This window comes from Lithobates pipiens, unplaced genomic scaffold (genome assembly GCF_037356315.1).
Source record: "Lithobates pipiens isolate NorthernLeopardFrog02 unplaced genomic scaffold, aLitPip1_a1.2 Scaffold_27, whole genome shotgun sequence".
Classification (NCBI taxonomy): Eukaryota; Metazoa; Chordata; class Amphibia; order Anura; family Ranidae; genus Lithobates; species Lithobates pipiens.
This window is the reverse complement of record NW_027507788.1, coordinates 118,765,105-118,786,250: the sequence shown is the minus strand read 5'-3', so window position 1 is coordinate 118,786,250 and position 21,146 is coordinate 118,765,105.

Here is a 21,146-nt window from a genome sequence, read left to right as displayed (position 1 = left end):
GCCCCAAGGTATGATCGGTTTTAGCAGCCATCGCCAGCATCTGATTTACATGGTGCAAGAATACCTAGGGGCAAGGTCAGACTTGGACACCTTTCCTACTGAAAATTCTATGGGTTACTGGGTCTTGAGGATGGATCACTGGCTAGAGCTTGCACAGTATGCAATTGAGCTACTGGCCTGTCCTGCATCCAGCGTTCTTTTGGAAAGCACATTAGGTGCTGCTGGAGGCTTTGTAACTGATCACAGGGTGTGCCTGCCCACCGACTCGGTTGATCGACTGACCTTCATAAAGATGAATCAGTCTTGGATCACCACCAGCTACCAAGCACCTGAAGCTGATGTAACCGAGTATTTTTTTTTTAAATGTCACATCCCTTCAAGACTGCCTATGCTGATGCTGAGTGACTATCCTGTTATGTTGACTGACTATCCTCTTCCTCCTCAATGATTGTGCTGATAGCTTGGAAGAACATTTTTGGTTCTGGGTGCCGCCACCAGTGCCTAAGGCCCAATTTTTCAGCCCCTGTTTAACAGGGGCATGTAATTACAATTTTTGATGCAATGCTTTGCAGCAGGGCACATTCCTGTACTCCAACTAGAGTATCTGGGAGAGGTTGCAGTGTCGTGGCACCAGCACCAGTGCCTAAGGCCCAATTCTTCAGCCCCTGTTTAACTGGGGCATGTAATTACAATTTTTTATATAATATTTCACAGCAGGGCCCATTCCAGCGCTCACCAAGAGTAACTGAGGATTTAAAGTGTTGTGGCACCAGCACCACCAAAGGCCCAATTTTTCTACCACTCTTCAACAATGGCATGTAATTACATTTCTTGATATAATAATTCACAGCAGGGCGCTCCAGCGCCCACCGAGAGTCACTTTGAGGGCTTACAGTGTTAACTTGTGACAACACCTTAGGGCCAAATTTCTGAAGAGCATATAGGGCAGGCCCCTACTTTCAAACAACCAACTTACAAACATCTCCTATTTGCAAACGGAAGGAGACAACAGGAAGTGAGCTGAAAAAAGTCAGATGGCCAAAAAAATTATACAGGGGTGATAACCCTTCCCTATGTTTTCCAAAAAGCTTAAAAATAGATTTTTTACTGGAGCTACACTTTAAAAATGTACCACTTCAAAATTACAAACAGATTCTACTTAACACAACAAACCTACACAGTCCCTCTCTTGTTTGCACCGCTCGTATACTGCTGTTCTGAGTATATAGGGCCCGGGGGCCCCACGCCTTTCCTTTTTTTAATTTGGGCATGGGGTTCCCCTTTCCTTTTTTTAATTTGGGTATGGGGTTCCCCTTAATATCCGTACAAGACCCAAAGGGGCTGGTAATGGGCAGGGGGGCTACCCATGCCATTTTTCTCACCGATTTCCATGCATATTACCGAAACCAGACATTACATTATGCGTCGCATAGTAGTCCATTATGTGTCACTTACCTGACACAGGAGCCAGCGAAGTCACCCCTGTCCCCTGTAGTCCGGCACATCCATCTTCTTGGTGGGGTCTCGCAGCTCCGCCGCTGTCATTCGGCGAAGCCGCGATGACGTCACTCCCGCGCATGCGCACGGGAGCCGAGACGCACGGCATCTTCGTCATCGACGATGCCATGCCCAGTGCGCCTGCGCGCCGCTGTCTACGGCGCATGCGCCGTAGACAGCGGTGCCCGTCTTCGGGCAAATATCTCCTAAACTGTATAGGTTTGGGAGATATTTCTTGGACCTACAGGTAAGCCTTAATCTAGGCTTACCTGTAGGTCAAAGTGGTTTGTAAGGGTTTACAACCACTTTAAAGCCGCAAGCAGTTTTAAATTACTTCTTTTCCGTTAAATGTAATTTTGTGCAGGGACTGTTCTAAACACAGGAAACGTGCCACTTCAGAGGCATAGTATAGACACCCCCCAGGCACAACATTTAAAGGAATATTTCACTTTTTTCTTTTCATTTTAAGCGTCATTAAAATCAGGACAATAATTTGCATATTAGCCTTTAAAATTGGGGTTCTAAAGTTCGTACAAATTTTTGGTCCGTTCGAAAGTTCTGGTGCGAACTGAACCGGGGGTGTTCGTCTCATCCCTAGTTAATATCTATAGGTGTCCTTCCTGTCCTAGACACCTTGTGTATCTTAACTAGTTGCCTGTGTCCTGCATGCCAGGAAGACCAGTGCCCCAGTGCTACACTATGCCCCTGTCATTCATATGACTCCTGTCTGAATAGTGTAGGCAGTTTATTTTGTATGGGTGAAGGATAACATCACGGTCTGATTACTGAATTGATAAAGGAGGGAGAAGGTGTGCAGACTCTATAAAGAAACAAGTGTACCTGGTGGCAGGTGGTTTTCAATCTGGGTATTCAGACTATTTCCCATCCTTAGGAAAGAGAGGCTTAATGGAGACTGTCTTTGGAGCTGGAGGTGGGGCACTGGGTACCTTAAAACACTATGGAGCTGGAGATACCGACCACATTGGGAGGTCTTGTGCTACAGATCAGGGGTTAGGAAAACCAACTTGCTTTGTCCAGCATCACTTTGCAAGGACAGGCAGATGGGGGTAGTATCCAGGTTGCCTATAAGTCCTAATAGATTGGTGGATGACTCAGTTCCAGGATTGTCAAAATTGAACTTGCACTTTTTTCATCCCTAATGGCAGGGATGGAACATTGTGTAGATATCAAGGTCAATCTGAGTACTATCTTATCAGACTCTACTGTGTTTCATGTTGGAGTCCATCTTGTTCTGATAGTTTGAATCTGGACAGCCTCAGATGACTGGTACTGATGAGTGCTGCAGAAAGTAAGGAGTTGTGCTTTTGGAAAAGGCAACAATTCTGGCACAGAGGGAGTCGTGTCTAATGGATGCCAGGGTAGTGCCACAACTGGTCCTAAACAAAGTTAAAAATACTTGAGACCTGAGACCAGGATACTGGTGCTGGTAGCATGCACTGTTTTAAGCATCAGGTTAAATGGTACTCAGCAGGGTACACTACCTTGGGGAGTCTAATGTACATCTCCTCTGGCCCTCTGCATGGATATAGCAGGAACACTGGGTTGTACCCAAGAAAGGTTTTATAGCAAACCTGACATCCCCTTACACCTACTGAAACTTCCGTTGGGATTCGGGGAGGAGTTAAAAGTTGGGTAGTTTGGGCAACAGGTAGACAGTGCCAACAATTTGTGCAGGGCATGAATAGAAGGGCCCTGTTTATGATCTAAGGGGAGCAGGATGGTACAAAAATAATAGCTGCTGGGAATTATCTGATATGGAGCTGGCTGGGGTAACATTTTAGGTGGAGGCATGGTAGGCTTCCCAGAATAAAAGAGTTTTTTTAGAAATGAAAGAGCCAATGTTTACTCGTATTTTAAATAATGTCACTTTGGAGGAAAAGTTTAGAGGACAAGTTGTAAAGGGTCTCCTGCCATCCCATTGACAGACTGATTTCTGCCCAAGATAAATGTTATTCCTCATCCCATGGAAATTTCACCTTGCAATTCTCCATTCTCTCCTTGTAGATTTTGTCAAAATACATGCTCTTGGATTCAGTGAAACAGTTCTTCCAATCACTGCAGATACCTCGAAAGAATAAAATGTGTATACAGTATGTACAACTCCAGCCCAAACTTTGACAATAGATTGGGTAAGAGAACTCACATTTTTACAGTGACCCCTTTAGGGAGATTTTTGCTCACTTCCTGCCCCTCCAAAGCACTTATAAAAAATTAGGGTACAAGCATCACAATAACAGAAAGTAATGGCCGGAGGAGGAGGAACGATGGGAGGAGGGCAAGCATGACTGGAGTGGGCAGTGGGGCAGATATTGTGGGTGGATAGGCAGGAAAGGTATGGAGGTATGGGCGTCCTTTCCTTTAAATGGTAGCAATGGTGTGTAGTTGGTTGTATCTGGAAGGAAGTAACTGGTTGTACCTGAGCTTGCGTAATACACGGCGTGGTGACTTTATGGGGTGTACCGATACAACGATTTGGTTGGAAATATAATTTGATCAAAGATCTCTAGATCAGGAAGGTTTAAAAACTGATTTGTATTTGGTTGTATGGTTATGTAAGAATGTATTATATGCATTAAGTTATATGTTCATGTGAATTTTTGTGTTTCTATTTGTTGTAATAAAGAGGCTGCTATGGCCATTCAACTCCAAAAAATTGTGTCCTCTGGTCATTTGCTGGTAAGGATATAGAAGGGTTTATAGTATTATTGATGGTAGCCTCAGAAATATGCACATCCCTTAGTCAAGAGACAGGCAGCCATAGAATAGCATCAGAGGTTTTAACTGTTCCCTAGTCTACTAAAAAGGTGTTTTGTCTGTATCCCCAGTATAGAGACGTATCATCACTTCTTGCCCCAAAAGAAGTAGGACACAGATGACCTTAAAAGCAGGACAGAGGCTTCTCTGCTGTGTTCAAAACAAAAGTTTGTTCTTTAAAGTATTAGTGGCAAAAGTAATGCTTTACAGAGAACTTTTTTTTTTTTTTTTTTTTTTTTTTTTTTTTTAAATTTAAAAGATGTTTATTGAAACCAAGACAATACATATATCAAATTGCTCTCACGTAGGAGAGACAGCAGTAAGGCACGTAGTAAACAACAAAAGACAATATGCCAAAGGACAATGAAAAGGGGGATGATGGCGCCCGCGAACCAAAACTACAAGAATACTGGTCAAAAATGCGGGGCACATGTGAATTGGGGGGGAGCGAGTGATGCACACGGGAGTCCCCAGCTAAAAAGAAGTCTAGGGAAGGGGGAGAGGGGAACGGTTTCAGTGGTAAAGGGAGAATTCAATTTCTTTTGGGGACCCCGGCTTCCAGACACCCCACATGGGCTCAGACTGTGCCCGGAGCTCTGAGCCCCCCAAACCCCTAACCCCCTAGGACTACCGCGTGCATCAAACCTGACATAGAACAACTTAACAAGAATAATGTCAACCAAACGAACTCAGGGACTGAAAACGTAGTAAAAAATGCGATCCGACTCTGGACCCTCCAAACAAGAAACAATGGGAGGGGCCAGAGTAGGGAAGGCCCTATGGGCCACAAGATAACAGTGTCTATGCAGGCCAAAAGGTAGGTAAATCTTGCTCAGTCCAGGCTCCAAACTTGTGCCGCATATCCAACACCTCCCGACGAAAGATTTCGAGGGGAGGGACGGAGTAGAGAGAAGAAGAAAGACAGGACAGAAACAGAGGGGACAGAATAGGGAAAGGGAGAAGGGAAAGGAATGGGTAGGGGAGGTACCCGTGCCAGGGGGAGCTCCTAGGGGAAGGCAGGGATCTCGTTGTGATACAGGTTGTCAAAAATACGCCCTGTTCTAGGGCTAGAGGAGAACCCCCACGTAGCGAGCCCAGGGATTCCAGATTTTCTTGAATTTTTTATATTTATCAATGATGAGACTGGAGGTCTTTTCCTGGAACATAATCCATGAGATTTTCTGTTTAGCTGCTGGGTACGAGACCGTTGGGGACTTCCAAGCCCGGGCTATGGTCATCTTGGCACTAATCAAAATGTAGTGGATCAAACATTGTTGGTATTTAGAAGTATTAGGGATTGGCTGGTTCAGGAGCGCTATAGCAGGGGTTTGGGGGGCTGCAACGTCAGTGACCTTGCGGATCAGAGAGAAGATTTTGTTCCAGTAGCTTCTTACCCGGGGACACTCCCATAGGATATGGAGAAGGGAGCCCATGTGGCCACAGCCTCGAAAACATAAAGGCGAGGTCTGTGGGTAGAATTTAGCCAGGCGGGTTGGGACCAGATACCATCTAGTGAGGACCTTAACGTCTGCCTCAATGAGGGAGACATTAAGGATCCCTGTGAAGGCTCTTGAAAAATAGGAGTGCCAAGTGTCCATGTCCCACTCTAAGTCAAGGTCTCGCTCCCAGCTTAGCATATAACTGGATTTCTCCGAGGGGGTAGACAGAGCTGTGTAGATCAGGGAGATTCCCCCCTTCATGTCCATGGCTGAGACACACCACTGTTCATAAGGAGTGACCTCAAGGCGATCTGAGTTGGTGTGTAGGAGAGAGCGTAAAAAGTGATTTATCTGATAAAAATGGAACTGCTCCGTGGGGGGCATGGCAAGTTGGGAGATGCATTGCTTTAAGGTGACGGGACCATTCATATTAAAGAAGTGCCCAATCCTATATAGGCCTTTGTCCAGCCACCATCGAAAAGCTTTAACGTTTAAACCGGGGGGGAAGGCAGGATTATTAAAGATATGGGCCAGGGGGTGCCAGCTGGAAGTAACCTTGTTCATCTTATGTAGGGTGTCACAAAGTGCGAAGGAATGGGAGAGAGTAGGGGACATGATCGGGGGTCTGCTTTTTGAGGGGCGCCAAAGGAGAAAGTCAATGGTGAAGTTGGGAATTGCCTGTCTCTCCATCTCGATCCAATCCGGTTTGGATCCTCTCGAGTATACAGTCGAAATTTGGTTCAGGTGAGCAGCTTGATAGTACCAGCGAAGATTGGGTAAGCCCAAGCCCCCTTTCCGTCTGGGGCGGAATAGAGTGTTCTTGGGGAGCCTATGGGTGGAGGACCCCCAAATAAATCGGTTAACGGACAATTGGAGGGATCGGATATGAGATTGGGGGACCAGAATAGGGAGCGAACGGAATAGGTAAAGAATCCTAGGGAGAAGGGTCATCTTGACTGCGTTCACCCTTCCGAACCATGATAATTTGTGGAGGGACCATTGATCTAAATCCGTCTTAAGCTTCTTAAACATAGGGGGGTAATTATGTTTGTAGAGTTGGTCAAATTTTGGGGTGAGGTGAACTCCAAGGTAGGGAATGGAGGAGGTGCTCCAGGAGAAGGGGAAACGTTCTGTTAGTAGATCTACTGTGGCTTGGGGGGAGGAGATATTAAGGGCTAAGGACTTAGACATATTAACCTGTAGCCCTGAGGCGTGTCCAAAGTGGAGAAGAAGTTGGAGGATATTGGGAGTAGAAACAAGGGGGTTGGTAACGAAAAGGAGGACATCATCGGCGAATAACGCACACTTATGTACGGATTGGCCGCATCGAACTCCATGAATGTCTGGGTGATTCCTGATAGCGATCGCAAGCGATTCCACGCCTATGGCAAAGAGGAGGGGGGATAGGGGACAACCCTGTCTGGTGCCTTTGGAGATCGGGAACGGGTCAGAGAGGTGTCCCTGGAGTCTGACTTGAGCCCTGGGCTGTGAGTATAAGGAACTCAGGAGAGTCCTGAAAGGAGAACCGAAGCCCCAGTGCTCAAGGGTACGGAATAAGAAGGGCCAAGTGATAGTGTCAAATGCTTTCTGTAAGTCAAGCGAAAGGAGGAAGCCCTCCTGTGGGGGGCTCCCGTCCCATCGAGCCTGGAGGACAGAGATAATGTCTACAGCTCTCCTTATTTGGTCTGGGCCCTGTCTCCCCGGGATAAAGCCTACCTGGTCTTTGTGGACATAGGAACTTATAAAAGAGCCCAACCTGTTCGAGAGAATTTTTGTCATTATTTTGAGGTCGTTGTTGATCAAGGAGATGGGTCTGTAGTTGCTCACTAGGCTCTGGTCCTTGCCAGGTTTAGGTATGACAGATATGTATGCGAGGTTGGAAGCTGGGTCTACGGGTGAGTTTTGGCCTAGGGAGTTAAAGAATCGGGTCAGGAAGGGGGAGAGGGTTTCCGAAAAGGTTTTATAATAACAATTGGAAAATCCGTCAGGGCCGGGGGCAGAATTTTTTTTCAGGGACTTGATCACCTCGCTTACCTCCTCCTCAGAAAAAGGGGCATCCATGATGGATCGGTGGCTAGCAGAGATTTTGGGGAAGGGGATGCTGTTAAAAAAGGAGTCGATTGTTTGGTCGTTATCTGGGTTAGGGCCAGAGTAGAGGTCAGAATAAAATTTGTGGAAGGCCTCAAGTATTTGTTTGGGGTTTTGGGTCAGAGAGCCAGAAAGGGATTTGATTTTGGGTAAGGCTCTTACTCTATACTTCGGGGAGAGTTTGGCCGCAAGATGGGGGCCAAATTTGTCAGAGTTAAGGTAGAATCTACCGCTTACCCACCGCAGATGCTGTTCCGCGTTGGAGGTAAGAGCTGTATTAAGTGCAAGCCTAGCTGCGTCGAGGCGCGCGAGAGATGGAAGGGAGGGGTTAGCTTTGTGGGCCTGGCTAATGGAGCGGAATTCTTTCTCAAGTTTTACGATGTCTATTCGGTTCTCTCGCTTTAGGCGTGAAGAGAGTTGTATGATTTTACCCCTCATGACCGCCTTGTGGGCTTCCCAAAGAGTACCAGGAGAGGTATCATCGGTGTCATTGTGACGGAAATAATCCTTCAATTCATGTTCAAGCATAGTGCGGTGAGCTGTATTGGATAGGAGAGAGTCCCCAAGGCGCCATTGAGGGGTGCTTGCTTTGTTCAACAGACCTGAAAGCGTTACTGAAACTAGGGAATGATCAGACCAGGGGACCTCGCATATGGTGGCCTGAGAGGCCAAAGATATGTCCGAGGAATGTAGGAAGATATGGTCGATGCGAGCATAAGTGTTGTGTGGAGCAGAGAAGTGAGTGTAATCCCTAGTCGTGGGGTGCAGCTCCCTCCAGGCATCAATCATGCCCATCGAGTGGAGGAGTCGTGCGATAGTGAGGCTCTGCTTGGGCGGTCTTTTGAGGATGGTTTTGTGGAGGGATGATTTATCCAAAAGGAGGTCGAAGGCGACATTTGAGTCGCCTCCTAGGACCACTTTACCTTCTATGTGAGGAGCGAGGGAAGTTAACATTGAGGAGAAAAAACGAGTCTGGCCCTTGTTAGGAGCATAGTATGAGATGAAGGTGAACAAGGTCCCATTCACATGGCCTTTGACAAGAAGGTATCTCCCCTCACTGTCTCTGATTATATGGGAAAGGGTGAAAGGGATATGTTTAGAAATGAGAATGGCCACTCCTCGCTTCTTTTCCTCAGCGCTAGCAAGATAAAAGGTGGGGTAATTGCGATGTAAAAAAGTGGGATTAAAACTTTTGGGGAAGTGGGTCTCCTGTAGTAGCATAATGTCAAGTTTTCTCGAGTGATAGCTGTGAAAGGCTTTGCGTCTCTTCATTGGGGAATTCAGACCCTGCGTATTGTGCGTCCCTATCCGGAGGGATTGGAGCGTGGGGAGGTCATCAGCCATGGACATGAGGGTAGAGGAGCAAAAAAAACCAGAAGGGTCTCACCTGATCCAGTAGAGAGGATTTCATTGGAGACAGCAGGAGGGATCGATCCCGGTGTCGCTTGGAAGACGGGTGTGGAGCTCCCCTTGGAGGTACCTGAAGGAAGAGGGAAAAGGGGGCGAGAAAAAGGAGGAAAAGCCAGAAAGGGAGAAGAGAGAGAGAAAAGTGAGAAAAGAGCAGGTCCAGGAAAGAAACTATCCTGGGCTGCATGTCAGCAGGGCTGGGCGGCCAGCTCCTGCTCCGGTTCCCTAGACAAAATAGGGAACGGTATAAAGGCATCCCTACGGTGGGATGAAAGCCTGGTGGCATCCCGAGGGGAAATAAGGAGCCCTCGAGATAACAACAGGGGGAGCGGCAAAGAGTACCGCTCCGGCCGTTAGGCATTATACATTTCAAAATAGCAGTGGGACCACCAGGGGTCCGATCCACTTAGGTGAACCATCAAACCAATAGGGTTAATTAGACAGGCTCAAACAGACAATCTATAATGATAAGAGAGATAATGACATAGTTAAAAAAAAAAAAAAAAAAAAAAAAAAAAAAAAAAAAAAAAAAAAAAAAGGGTGAAAAAAAATGTTCGAAAATAGTTCAAAAAAAGAAAAAAAGGGTCCCAAAAAAGGGGGGGGAGGGGGACCTGTCTGGGTGTATAAGTGGATCATTGTTGACAAAAAAGAGAAAAATCCGGCCTAGGCAGAGGAATAGGACCGTTCCCAGCAGGGAACACTGGCCGAGGGATTCATCTTGGGGGGATGGAGTCACGGTATCTCTTCGACTTTTGTTTCATCCACATCGGGGGGAGCGGGCTGGTCGGAGGGGGCCTCTTAGAGGAGCTGGAACGGGTTTCCATCTGGTCATGATCGACATCCTGGGAGATGAGACCAAGCTGGAGAAGTAGGCGTTCGCCATTTTGGAAGTTTGTGAAGCTGTAGGATTTCTCCTTGTACTGGAATTGCAGGCGAAAGGGGAAGGCCAATCTGTATTTGATGAATTTTTGGGAGAGGACTTCCAGGAGCGGTTTGAGGGATCTCCTCTTCTGGATAGTAGCCGGGGAAATATCAGCAAAAATCTGGATTTTATTGCCGTTCAAAAGTATGTCTTCTCTATTACGCGAACGCTTCATGATTTCCTCCTTGACCCCATAAAAGTGGGGCTTGACAACAATATCCCTGGGGAGGCCATCTTGACGAGGGGCTTGAAGGGCTCTGTGCGCCCTATCCAATTCTAGCCTGTGGTCTGGGATATCAGGGATAAGGTCTTTAATCACGGCTTTGACTGTGTCCTGCACATCTAAAGTGGATTCGGGGATGCCTCTGATACGAAAATTGTATCGTCTGCTTCTGTTTTCCAAATCTTCTAATTTGGACTGGGCAGTTTCAAGTTGATCCTGAAGCGATTGTATACACAGAGTGTTCTGGTTAGTGCGTGCATTAGAGTCATCAACCGCCTGTTCAATAGCATCTATCCTGGCCCCAAGGCTCTGTATATCTGCTTTAATGGATGTAGTAATCTGTGCAGCGTTTTGAGCAAGGCCTGCTGCCAGCATGTCAGAAAAGCTATTGAGAAGCTGTGCCATGTCAGGAGAGTGAATAGCCTGCATGATAGGGGCCTGTGGGGAAGCTAGTATACTGCCCGGTGTGTTACTGAGGGGGGAGAAAGGCGTCCCGTTCTGGAGTCTGCTTAGGAGGGATTCAGTAGATGCCGGGGATGAGAAGGGATGTTGGCCATTACTCACAAGAGGAAGAGGAGTCAGCGGAGGTTCTGCCTCGATGGGGCCTGCAGCGGTGCCGCTGCCTGGATTCAACGCGGCCGCCATCTTGGAAGGCTCAGGGGGAACCAGGCCAAAGTTAAGATGCCGGTTAACGTCCCTCTTGGGAAGCCCCTGCGACATACGGGAGGTGTCTCTGCCGTGTCCGGAGTGCGTGGATAGTCTCGCTGGGAGTTTTCGCTGTCAGATGCGCGGTCTGTATGCCTTAGACGGCCGGAGCGGAGCGGAGCTCCCGGTTAGCGTGGCGATCCGGAAGTCCCGCGCATGCGCCTACAGAGAACTTTTGAACAATTTATCTCCTACTTGCAATGTCATGGCAGTGCAGTTTACACCTCCCAAAACATTGTAATAAAGGGTAAGGCTTAGTGAGCGTCTCCCATCTTACACATTTTGGCTCCTTTCACACTGAGGTGTTTTTCAGGTGCTACAGCGCTAAAAATAGCACCTGAAAAAAGCGTCTCCTTTCACTCTGGAGCGGTGCGTTGGCAGGTAAAAAAAGTCCTGCTAGGAGCATCTTTGGAGCAGTGAATTCACCGCTCCTACCGATTGAAATCAATGGGGCGGGGCGGCCATACCGCCAGCAATGTGCCACTGCAGCAGCGCTTTGCCATGGTTTTAACCCTTTTTCAGCCGATAGCGGGGGTTAAAACCGCCCGCTAGCTGCCTAATAGCACCTAAAACAGCGGTAAAGCAATGCTAAAAATAGAGCCGCTTTACAGCGGACGCCCGCACCGCCCCAGTATGAAAGGGGCCTTAGGGAAGATCACTATAATGAAATAGATTTCCGATCTTATGCATTTTTGAAATATCAATATTAAATAGATTTCATTACAGAGCGTCTTGGCTGCCTTACTGAACCATGTAGGAAGACTGTATATGTGATCTACAACAGGTATGTATATGTAGTCACAATGCACATAATCAATGCTTTTTAAATCAGCCCCATTCTGAAATGCTGATCAGTCAGTCACCCCATTGCATTTTAAAACTGTTAAAACAAGCAAGCCAACCATAAACAATCAAAAATGCCATTTCATTTAGGGTACACAGAGGCTTCAAGTTAAAACCCCATTTTAATGCTTCCAAATTCTGTTTCATTGGATTGATTCTTTGCACCGTATACTATACTATGGTCCCCATAACCAGTCACACAAGCCATTAGCAGAGTGCCCATTTACTTACCATGCTCATACACAGGTGCAGGTCCCTTTAACTCAATTTTTCAGATGTGCCCAGGGAAGATACGTTTCTCAGCAGCTTAGAGACTAAACTAATTGTCACAAACTATCAAACAAACACTGCGCTATCCTTTAAAACAAAAACAATAACAAAAGAAAGCTGCTAACACAACACAAAGATATTTAAAAGTGTAACGTTATAGATTCTATACAAAGGTGTAGCGCTCAAAACCAGGCATATTATACCATCCTTAAATGAAATGATATATACTCATATATGAAACATGTGCATATGTTTTCTTAAACATTAACAACGTGAAAAAAAGGGGGTGACCTATAAAATCTTCCCGTAAGTCACATGTATGTAATAATTACAGGTAAGTAAAAAAAATGATAACAAAAAGAAAATCCAAACAAAGAAGAAGTCCAAAAAACAGAGATACAAAGTCTCTTATATGTAATATCTGTGTCTGATCCACAGGTGTGCAAGAAATCACCATCCACCTTCTTTACATATAAAGATCATGCAGGCACCACGTGGTATTCTCTTCACCAAGCGAGATATATGCTTACCAGATCTATTGGATCCAAACGAATATACATTCGAAGGATCACAAAAGCTTATATGTTTGTGTGTAGATTTCTCAGCAGTACATTCTCCAAGGGGATTTCAAGTGTAACCGTTCCGTTCGTGTACTGGGCAGTAAATTATGTCCAACCATACACATCCATAGAAATAGTTGAACATATGTAAAGGAAAATAGGGACCAAATAGCGTAATTCAGTTTTTAAAAGAAATTTAATAAAAAGTAGTAAACTCACATGTGTACAGTAGATCAAGCGCTGTTCAATAAAAACACGGCTGCAGTGGAGTCCCGACGCGTTTCGTCCTAGAAGACGTCATCTGGGGTACTACTCCACTGCAGCCCACTTACTTTTATATCTGAACACTCAATTAGGCACAATTCCGTCCATCTGTGTCACCGCATCTTACTTCCGGTTAAACATGGCCGCCGGCGTGCTTTCCACGCCTCGTTGTGGTATTATTCAGTCAAAACGGGGCTTAACATAGTAAAACAATATATTATATGATAGCCACTAATTGATAATAACATAAGGCCAACTCTGGAATATTTATTCCTTTATTATATAGATAAGAATCAGCTAGGGGAACCTCGCATAGCCACACAGCATTCGGGAGATAAAAGTCACTTCCGGGTTATATCTTGAGTCTTATCCAATAACAAAAAGAGAAAGGAGCATGCCGCGAACATCATTGCGCCTGCTCCAACCATCATCCGGCCAATCGGCGCCGCAATCCAGCGCCGATCGAACGAAGAGTCATCTCACAACACGGAAGTGACGCAGGTATAATCGCGTCACTTCCAGAATCAATGGACCGCAAATAGACGTGCGATGAGACGCACCGCCTACAGGGAGTATTATGTGAACCGAAGAGGTATGTTTAATCACGGAAGTGACGCGAATACAATCACGTCACTTCCAGAAATCAATGAACCGCAATCAAACCTGCGTTGAAACGCACACATCACAGGAAACATCCCTGTGGGCAAACGCACATATTACAAAGAGTATTTATGTGGGCAAACACACCTCACATCCGGATCACAAAGGGTCGGCCATAACCGGATAATTGACAATCCAAAAGAGAAATGGGATGTACCCTGCATACATACCTCATCCCAAAAAAGAAAAAAAGACCTGCATGTAAAAACCCACAGGATTGTATTGCACTTAAAAAAGAATATGTCGATCCTGATCTCTATATAGAAGGTCAGAACCCCATTCTAGCCTCCATGTATTATCAAAGGAGGACTGACATACATTGTACTATAAACCTAGAAGGCCATATTAGATATACATATCGGTTTAAACTACAGGGTGGCAGCTCAAATAGAGCCAGTCATCCCATAGTTATGATGTTTCAAATTGAGCATCATTTTTCATTTTATTGATTATGATTAAATGGACATATATAATCACCCATGTATGCAACCACGCCCCGATACAGGACGTAACAACATACATAGACTTGCCCGATACGTTGGCACATAGGATGGACAAAATCATAACCCAATGGGTGGTGACATATACAAAAACAGCAAAAATACAGAACAGATTACAGCAGTATCCCAAGGAAATTAAGATAAAATAAAACACAGTAGAGAGAAAAAAATATAAATAAAATATATCCACTCCAAACTAAATATCCTCTCATTACCCATCATTAATGAACGCATTAATATCCCACTCTACGTTCAATCCGAACGGGGAGTGGGATTTAATCGTGTATATCCAGTAGGTCTCTAATTTGGAAACGCCTCTGGTCATAGCACCCCCCTCCACGGTGGTGTATATTTATCAATGACCAGAAATTGCGTCCCTGTAGGATCACTGTTATGACACTCTTTATAGTGTCTCGGAACTGTATGTTTAGGATCCCTACTCTTTATCAGAGCTATATGCTCCCCTACTCTGATTGCAAATGTTCTTATTGTCCTCCCTACATACTGTTTGCCACATGGGCAGGTAATCAGGTACACCACGTATTTAGTATCACAAGTACAAAATGGTTTAATAGTATATGTCCTATTGGTGGTTGTTGATGTAAATTCAGTCGTTTTGTGCCTCCCAGATATATTGTATCGACATACAATGCATTTCTTGCAAGGGTAAAATCCCGTCATGTTGTGAAAAAATGTCGGACAACTAGGTGGATTCAAAACGTTGGGGGCGATGCGACTCTGCAGGAATGGTGCTCCCCTAAAGAGTACCTTAGCCCGTTCAGGCAATTTAGAACCCAGGACAGGATCGCTCTTCAACACCTCCCAATGCTTATTTATAATGGTCTTGATCTGTTTGTGTTGTACTGAGAAAGATGTCAACATAGACCATCTATAGGTGTCATCAGATTCACAAGGTAATCTATCTGCAACAAGGTTTTCCCTGCTAGTATCGACAGCCTTCTGTATTTCACCATCCAGGACCATAGCATCATATCCTTTATCTTGAAATTTCTGTTTAAGGATTCCTGCCTGTATCTTAAATGTATTTAAGTCTGTGCAATTCCTTCGTAAACGTAGAAATTGGCTACGTGGGACCGAACTCAACCAGGATTTATGATGACAACTATCAAGAGAGATAAAACTATTGCGATCTGTCGCTTTAAAATGTGTTTTAAACACAAATTTGTTATTCACTATTTCTATCTCCAAATCTAGAAAGTTGACCCTAGAGGTACTCATCTCAAAAGACAACGAGATACCTCTGTCATTATGGTTCAAGACTTCAAAGAATTCTCTCAAAGATTCAGATGAGCCGTTCCACAGGAGGAGGATGTCGTCTATATACCTTGCCCACAGAACCAATGAAGAGTTCTGTTGGGCATAGACGACATCCTCCTCCCATTTAGCCATAAATAAATTTGCGAGGCTGGGGGCAAATTTAGCCCCCATTGCCACGCCCCATTGTTGTAAATAGTAATTCTCGTTAAACCAGATGTAGTTATGCTCCGTGGCGAATTCCAAGAGTTCAACGAGGTAATCACGTTGGAATGGTGCTAAAGAATCCTCGAGATTTAGAAAATGCCAGACAGCCTCTATACCTCTTCCGTGTGGTATGCAGGTATAGAGAGAAGCCACATCCGCTGTGGCAATAATGCATTGTTCCCGGAGTGTTACATTTTCAAGTCTCCTAATTGTGGCGCCAGTATCCTTAAGATATGAGGGTTTTTTTAACAAGGGGCTGTAAGTAGAAATCTATGTAGCGGCCTATACGTGAAGTGATTGAATTAATGCCGCTGACTATAGGCCTATCGGGAGGGTTAACTATGTCCTTGTGGATTTTTGGCAAGTAGTATATTGTAGGGATCCGTGGGGCAATGGGAATCAAAAAAGATTTTTCTTTATTATTCAAGATTTTTAAATCATAACCTTTATTGACAAGATCTTTGAGTTGTCTTTTGTATGTATTCGTGGGATTATTGTGAAGTTGTTTATAAGTGCCTGTTTCATCCAGAATTCTATGCATTTCGACCTCATAGTGTTCTTTGTCTAGGATGACAATCCCCCCACCCTTATCCGCTGGGCGTTTAAACGACGTCCTTTTGTTCACACAAAGATCTAAAACCAGTCATCGAAAAGGTAGGTCGATTTGCACGTTTAACGGAAAGTTTCTCGAAATCGTTTAATACTAAATCTTTAAACATTCTTACAGCTGGAGCTGTAGATACAGGGGGTACAAAAAGAGACGGATTAGCCAACCCTGAGTGTACAGTTCCCGATGTAGTCGCTAAGTAGTCTGTTCTGGATTTGTTGTTAAGTATCTTTGAATATTAATCTTTCTGATAAATTTATGTATGTCTATAAACGTGTTGAATTTGTTAAGTTGTTTAGGGGGTGCATACTTCAGCCCTTTATCCAGTACTGATAATTCAGCCCGAGAGAAAGTTTTTTTACTTAAATTAAAGACACCCTGCCCTACTAGACTCGCCTTCTTTTTCCTCCTCTGTAGTCGTTCTCCGCCTCTACACCCTCTCTTGGGTCTTGACCTCTTTTCTTGGTATATGGGTCCTCGCGAAAATCCTGATTCCTATAATTACTATTAGGTGGATTATGTGTGGGCGGTGCATATATGTTATTCCTGTTTTCAGGGTCTCGTAGGTCTCTCAACGGGGAGAACCTATTATATGTGGAAACTGTGGCTGCATTATAGTATTGGGGTCCCCCATAATGAGGGTTAGGGGGGGCACGTCTAGGTGACAGAGAGTAGTACCGCGAGTCATTGTATTTTCTACGGTAATAACCATCTTGATTGTATGGATGCCCTCTGCTGGACCCTCTCCCGCCTCTTTTACCCCGATTGTTACCCCTCCCCTTCTGTGGATTACTGGGAGCATGTGGAGTATAATGTTGTACCCTTTGTTGGGAGGATGATGGGCCATCATTTGGTCCTCTTTGTGCAACCTCATTATAAGGTGTAGGGGGTATATCCTCCCTCTGAAATGTAGTAGGGCCTACATACTGGGATCCATTTACAGATTGTGAATCCATAGCAGGTGAATTCTGTAATGATTTTTGCCAACTAAAGACATTACCTGTCTTGTAGTCATTAATATCTCTAGAGTACTTTTTCTGTTTTTTATATTTTTGTTCCCTATCTTCCTTCTCCAAGTGATTCAACAGATTAGCAGAAAGAGAATTATATTCTGGGGTATTTTTAAAGGCCCCAAGCTTATCTTTAAGTTCTTTAACTTCTTTGTCCAGGAGACCCAATCTGTTGTTTTTCCTAGCAATTAGGAAACCCAAAAGATTGGTACCTGCCTCATTAAAGTACTTGAACCAAGAGTCGAAATCTGATTCGCCTTGTTGAGGGTGTACATCCCACCTTAAACTTCTAGGGACCATATGTTCCTCAATATATTGTTGCAGGAACACCAAGTCCCATTGTAGGTGGAGCTCAGATGTCATGTTCTTTAATCTTATAAACATCCCTCCAATCTCAGTGTTACTGCCAGTTGCGACAAACACACCATCAGTATTAACTTTGTGTGAAGCTCGGTATTCAAAAATATCCATTTTCACAATAAAATATGTAAATAAGAATTGCAGCAATGTGTATATCCACCCAATATATGTCACAAACTATCAAACAAACACTGCGCTATCCTTTAAAACAAAAACAATAACAAAAGAAAGCTGCTAACACACCACAAAGATATTTAAAGGTGTAACGTTATAGATTCTATACAAAGGTGTAGCGCTCAAAACCAGGAATATTATACCATCCTTAAATGATATATACTCATATATGAAACATGTGCATATGTGTTCTTAAACATTAACAACGTGAAAAAAAGGGGGTGACCTATAAAATCTTCCTGTAAGTTAATGTTTAAGAACACATATGCACATGTTTCATATATGAGTATATATCATTTCATTTAAGGATGGTATAATATGCCTGGTTTTGAGTGCTACACCTTTGTATAGAGACAACTAATTAACAGGGATTTCCTCTTACTTCCTGTTCTGGCTTTAGGACAGGAAGTGAAGGAAATCTCTCCAAATGGACACAAATAGCAAAAAAAAACACTGCCAGGGGTTATCCTTCCCTTCCTCCCTTATTCTATCAAAAATGGAAAAAAAAACTTACTATAGTTCCAAGTCTTTCTGATGTCAAAATGTTGCAAGTGTGAGCCAGGGAGCTGAATATACTGTTATTTAGTGCTGATGGTGAAAACCCCCCTGCGAGGGAAACCCCATCGGTTTGCTTTTCTGGAACTTTGAATGTTCTTTAATAAAAGTGGGCCAACAAGCCCTGAAATGTAACTATTTTGTTTGGAATGTTCTCGCTAGCAGGCGCTACACTTGAGTCAAACAACCGCCAACTTTAGTGTGTGGTGGAGTGCTTTGGGCACAATCTGACATCCCTGCAATCAAGTAAGTTCATCTGTGATATGAACTGTGTGTGTTAGTGCATGAGACTGCACAATCTGGGAGCACAGGTGAAAACCTGCAAGAGAAAAGCAACTTGCTTTAACCACTTCAGCCCAGGAAGATTTGGCTGCTTGAATGACCAGAGCATTTTTTGCGATTCAGCACTGCATCACTTTAACTGACAATTACGCGGTCTGTACCCAAACAAAATTGTTGTCCTTCTTTCCTGCAAATAGAGCTTTCTTTTGGTGGTATTTGATTGACTCTGCGGTTTTTACTTTTTGCGCTATAAACAAAAAAAGAATAATTTTTTTTTAAAAAAACAATATTTTGTACTTTTTTCTATAATAAATATCCCCATTTTTTTTTTTAAAAAGGATTTTTTTTTCTCAGTTTAGGCCAATATGTATTCTTCTACATGTTTTTGGCAATAAAAACCTCAATGAGCGAATATTGATTGGTTTGTGTCTACAAAATAGGGGATAGATTTATGGCATTTTATTATTATTATTTTTTTTACTAGTAATGGCGGCGATCAGCAATTTTTATTGTGACTGTGACATTATGGCAGACGCATCGGAGAATTTTGACACATTTTTGGGACCATTGGCATTTATACAGTAATCATGATTATAAAAACGAATTGATTACTGTCGCTGGCAGTGAAGGGGTTAACACCTGGGGGCGATTAAGGGGTTAACTGTTCCCTGCTACGTGTTCTAAATGAAGGGGGGATGGGACTTGCGAGGAGAAGAGATAGATTGGTGTTCATACTTTGTATGAACACATGATCAGTCTCTTCTCCCCTCAGAGAACTGGGATCTCTGAGTTTACACAGAGATTGGAAGTTGGAGAGGTATGTGGTTGCCCATAGCAACGGTGTTGAGGTCAAGGCTGCGGACCCCATGAGAAAAGTATTGCCTGCAGAGGATAGTGGCAAGTTAAAAGCAACAATGCTCCAAGGAGAGCAAAGTCGTTGTGTTTGGGAGAGTCAGCAAAGTACAGCTGGGAGAGTGACATGTCCCTTCGCAATGAGAAATCGAGTGTCAACCAGAAGGAGGAGCTGCAGTGGAGATGTGGAGCAGCAGCCCACTAAAGATATGTGCAGAAATGTATCATGTCTGAAATGTGGTCAACTGGGACATGGGATCTTTTCTTGTCCCAGGTTGTGGAATGTGGCTGGAGCTATTGCTACTGGGCAGAAGTCGTTGTCTGCAAGCCCAGATTCTTGTTCAAAAGTGTTTGCAGTCACCTCTGGCAACAGTGAGAAAGTACCTGTTGTGCCTGCAGGGGGTGCTAAGGAGTCAGAGATGGCTACTGCAGTTTCATCTCGTGGCCACCAGGGAGAGTTGGCCAGTGAAAGTGTGACAAAGGACAGACAACGTACTGAAGTGAACATGGTAAATGCATGGAAGTGACCCCAAATGGGAGATCCACTGTGTGTGTGGAAAAGGACTTGCCTCGCTGCAGTGCCCTGTCCAGTGGGAAGGCAAGTGTTAAACTTGAAGGTGACAATGGGATGTTTAAAACTGCTAATATTGTGTTGGCTAAAGTTGATAGTCCAGTTGCTAATGGGCTAGTGCAGCTAACTAGAGATAAAAACATTGCTATGAATGCAGTTAAAGATGCGCTATCTCCCCTAGTAACTGTGATGAAGGCCACAGAAGTGTTCCTAGAAACCCCCAGGGAGCTCTGTGTTTTGGAGCCGGAAGTTGCCCAGGACAACTGTGGAGCCGCCCTGATGAATAAGAGGGTACCTGAACCCAGTGATAACAAAATGTTAAATACTAAAACTGAAATGTCTAAAAATATTCATGGTGGAAATGGGTTATTGCAGCCTGGTAATGACAGGTGTGAAGATGTTCATGCATTTAATAAAGTGGCACCAGAGCAAGGTGGCACAATACCAGGTGTGGTATTGCAGCCTGCTATGGTTACAAAATATATTGGCACAGTCTGATTTGAACAAAAGTGATATGTGCAATATGTCTGTTACTGGACCACTCTGTCCCTCTGGGTCTTCCTGCGCAGTTGAAGCAGTACTTCTGATGGGAGTGCAGAGATAACAGACTGGGACAGGTGGGCCAAAAGTCAGTTGGCTTTATTGGTAAAGACCTCTGATGGTAAAAGTGGAGCCAGTGGAGTATTACCCATGAATGCAGGGTGTTCACTGCACGTGGGCACCTGGGGGGGGGGACTGTGACCTGACCCACCCTGTGCACATGGATGATATGTTCAGGAATGATTGGTGCATCGGTGGGGGCCCATCCTTTCATCCAGAGGCACTGCATTGAAGGAAGAGGGGGTGAGGCAGGCACCGCCGCTGACAGCAGAATTGACAACTCTATCACTGCTCCTGTAGCTGGTGTTCTGTCGAGAAGTGCCCCCCCCCCGAATAGTGCCCGGTATGTATTACGTATGCGCCGTACGGAACAGCACAACAGCTGATTTGCCAATAAGCTGGGCTGACTTAACCAGGGTGCATGCACTCATCGTAGGAGGCGTCTCTCGATGGGAATTACCATTTCACAGGCACAATTTAAACCTATACCTACAGCGAGG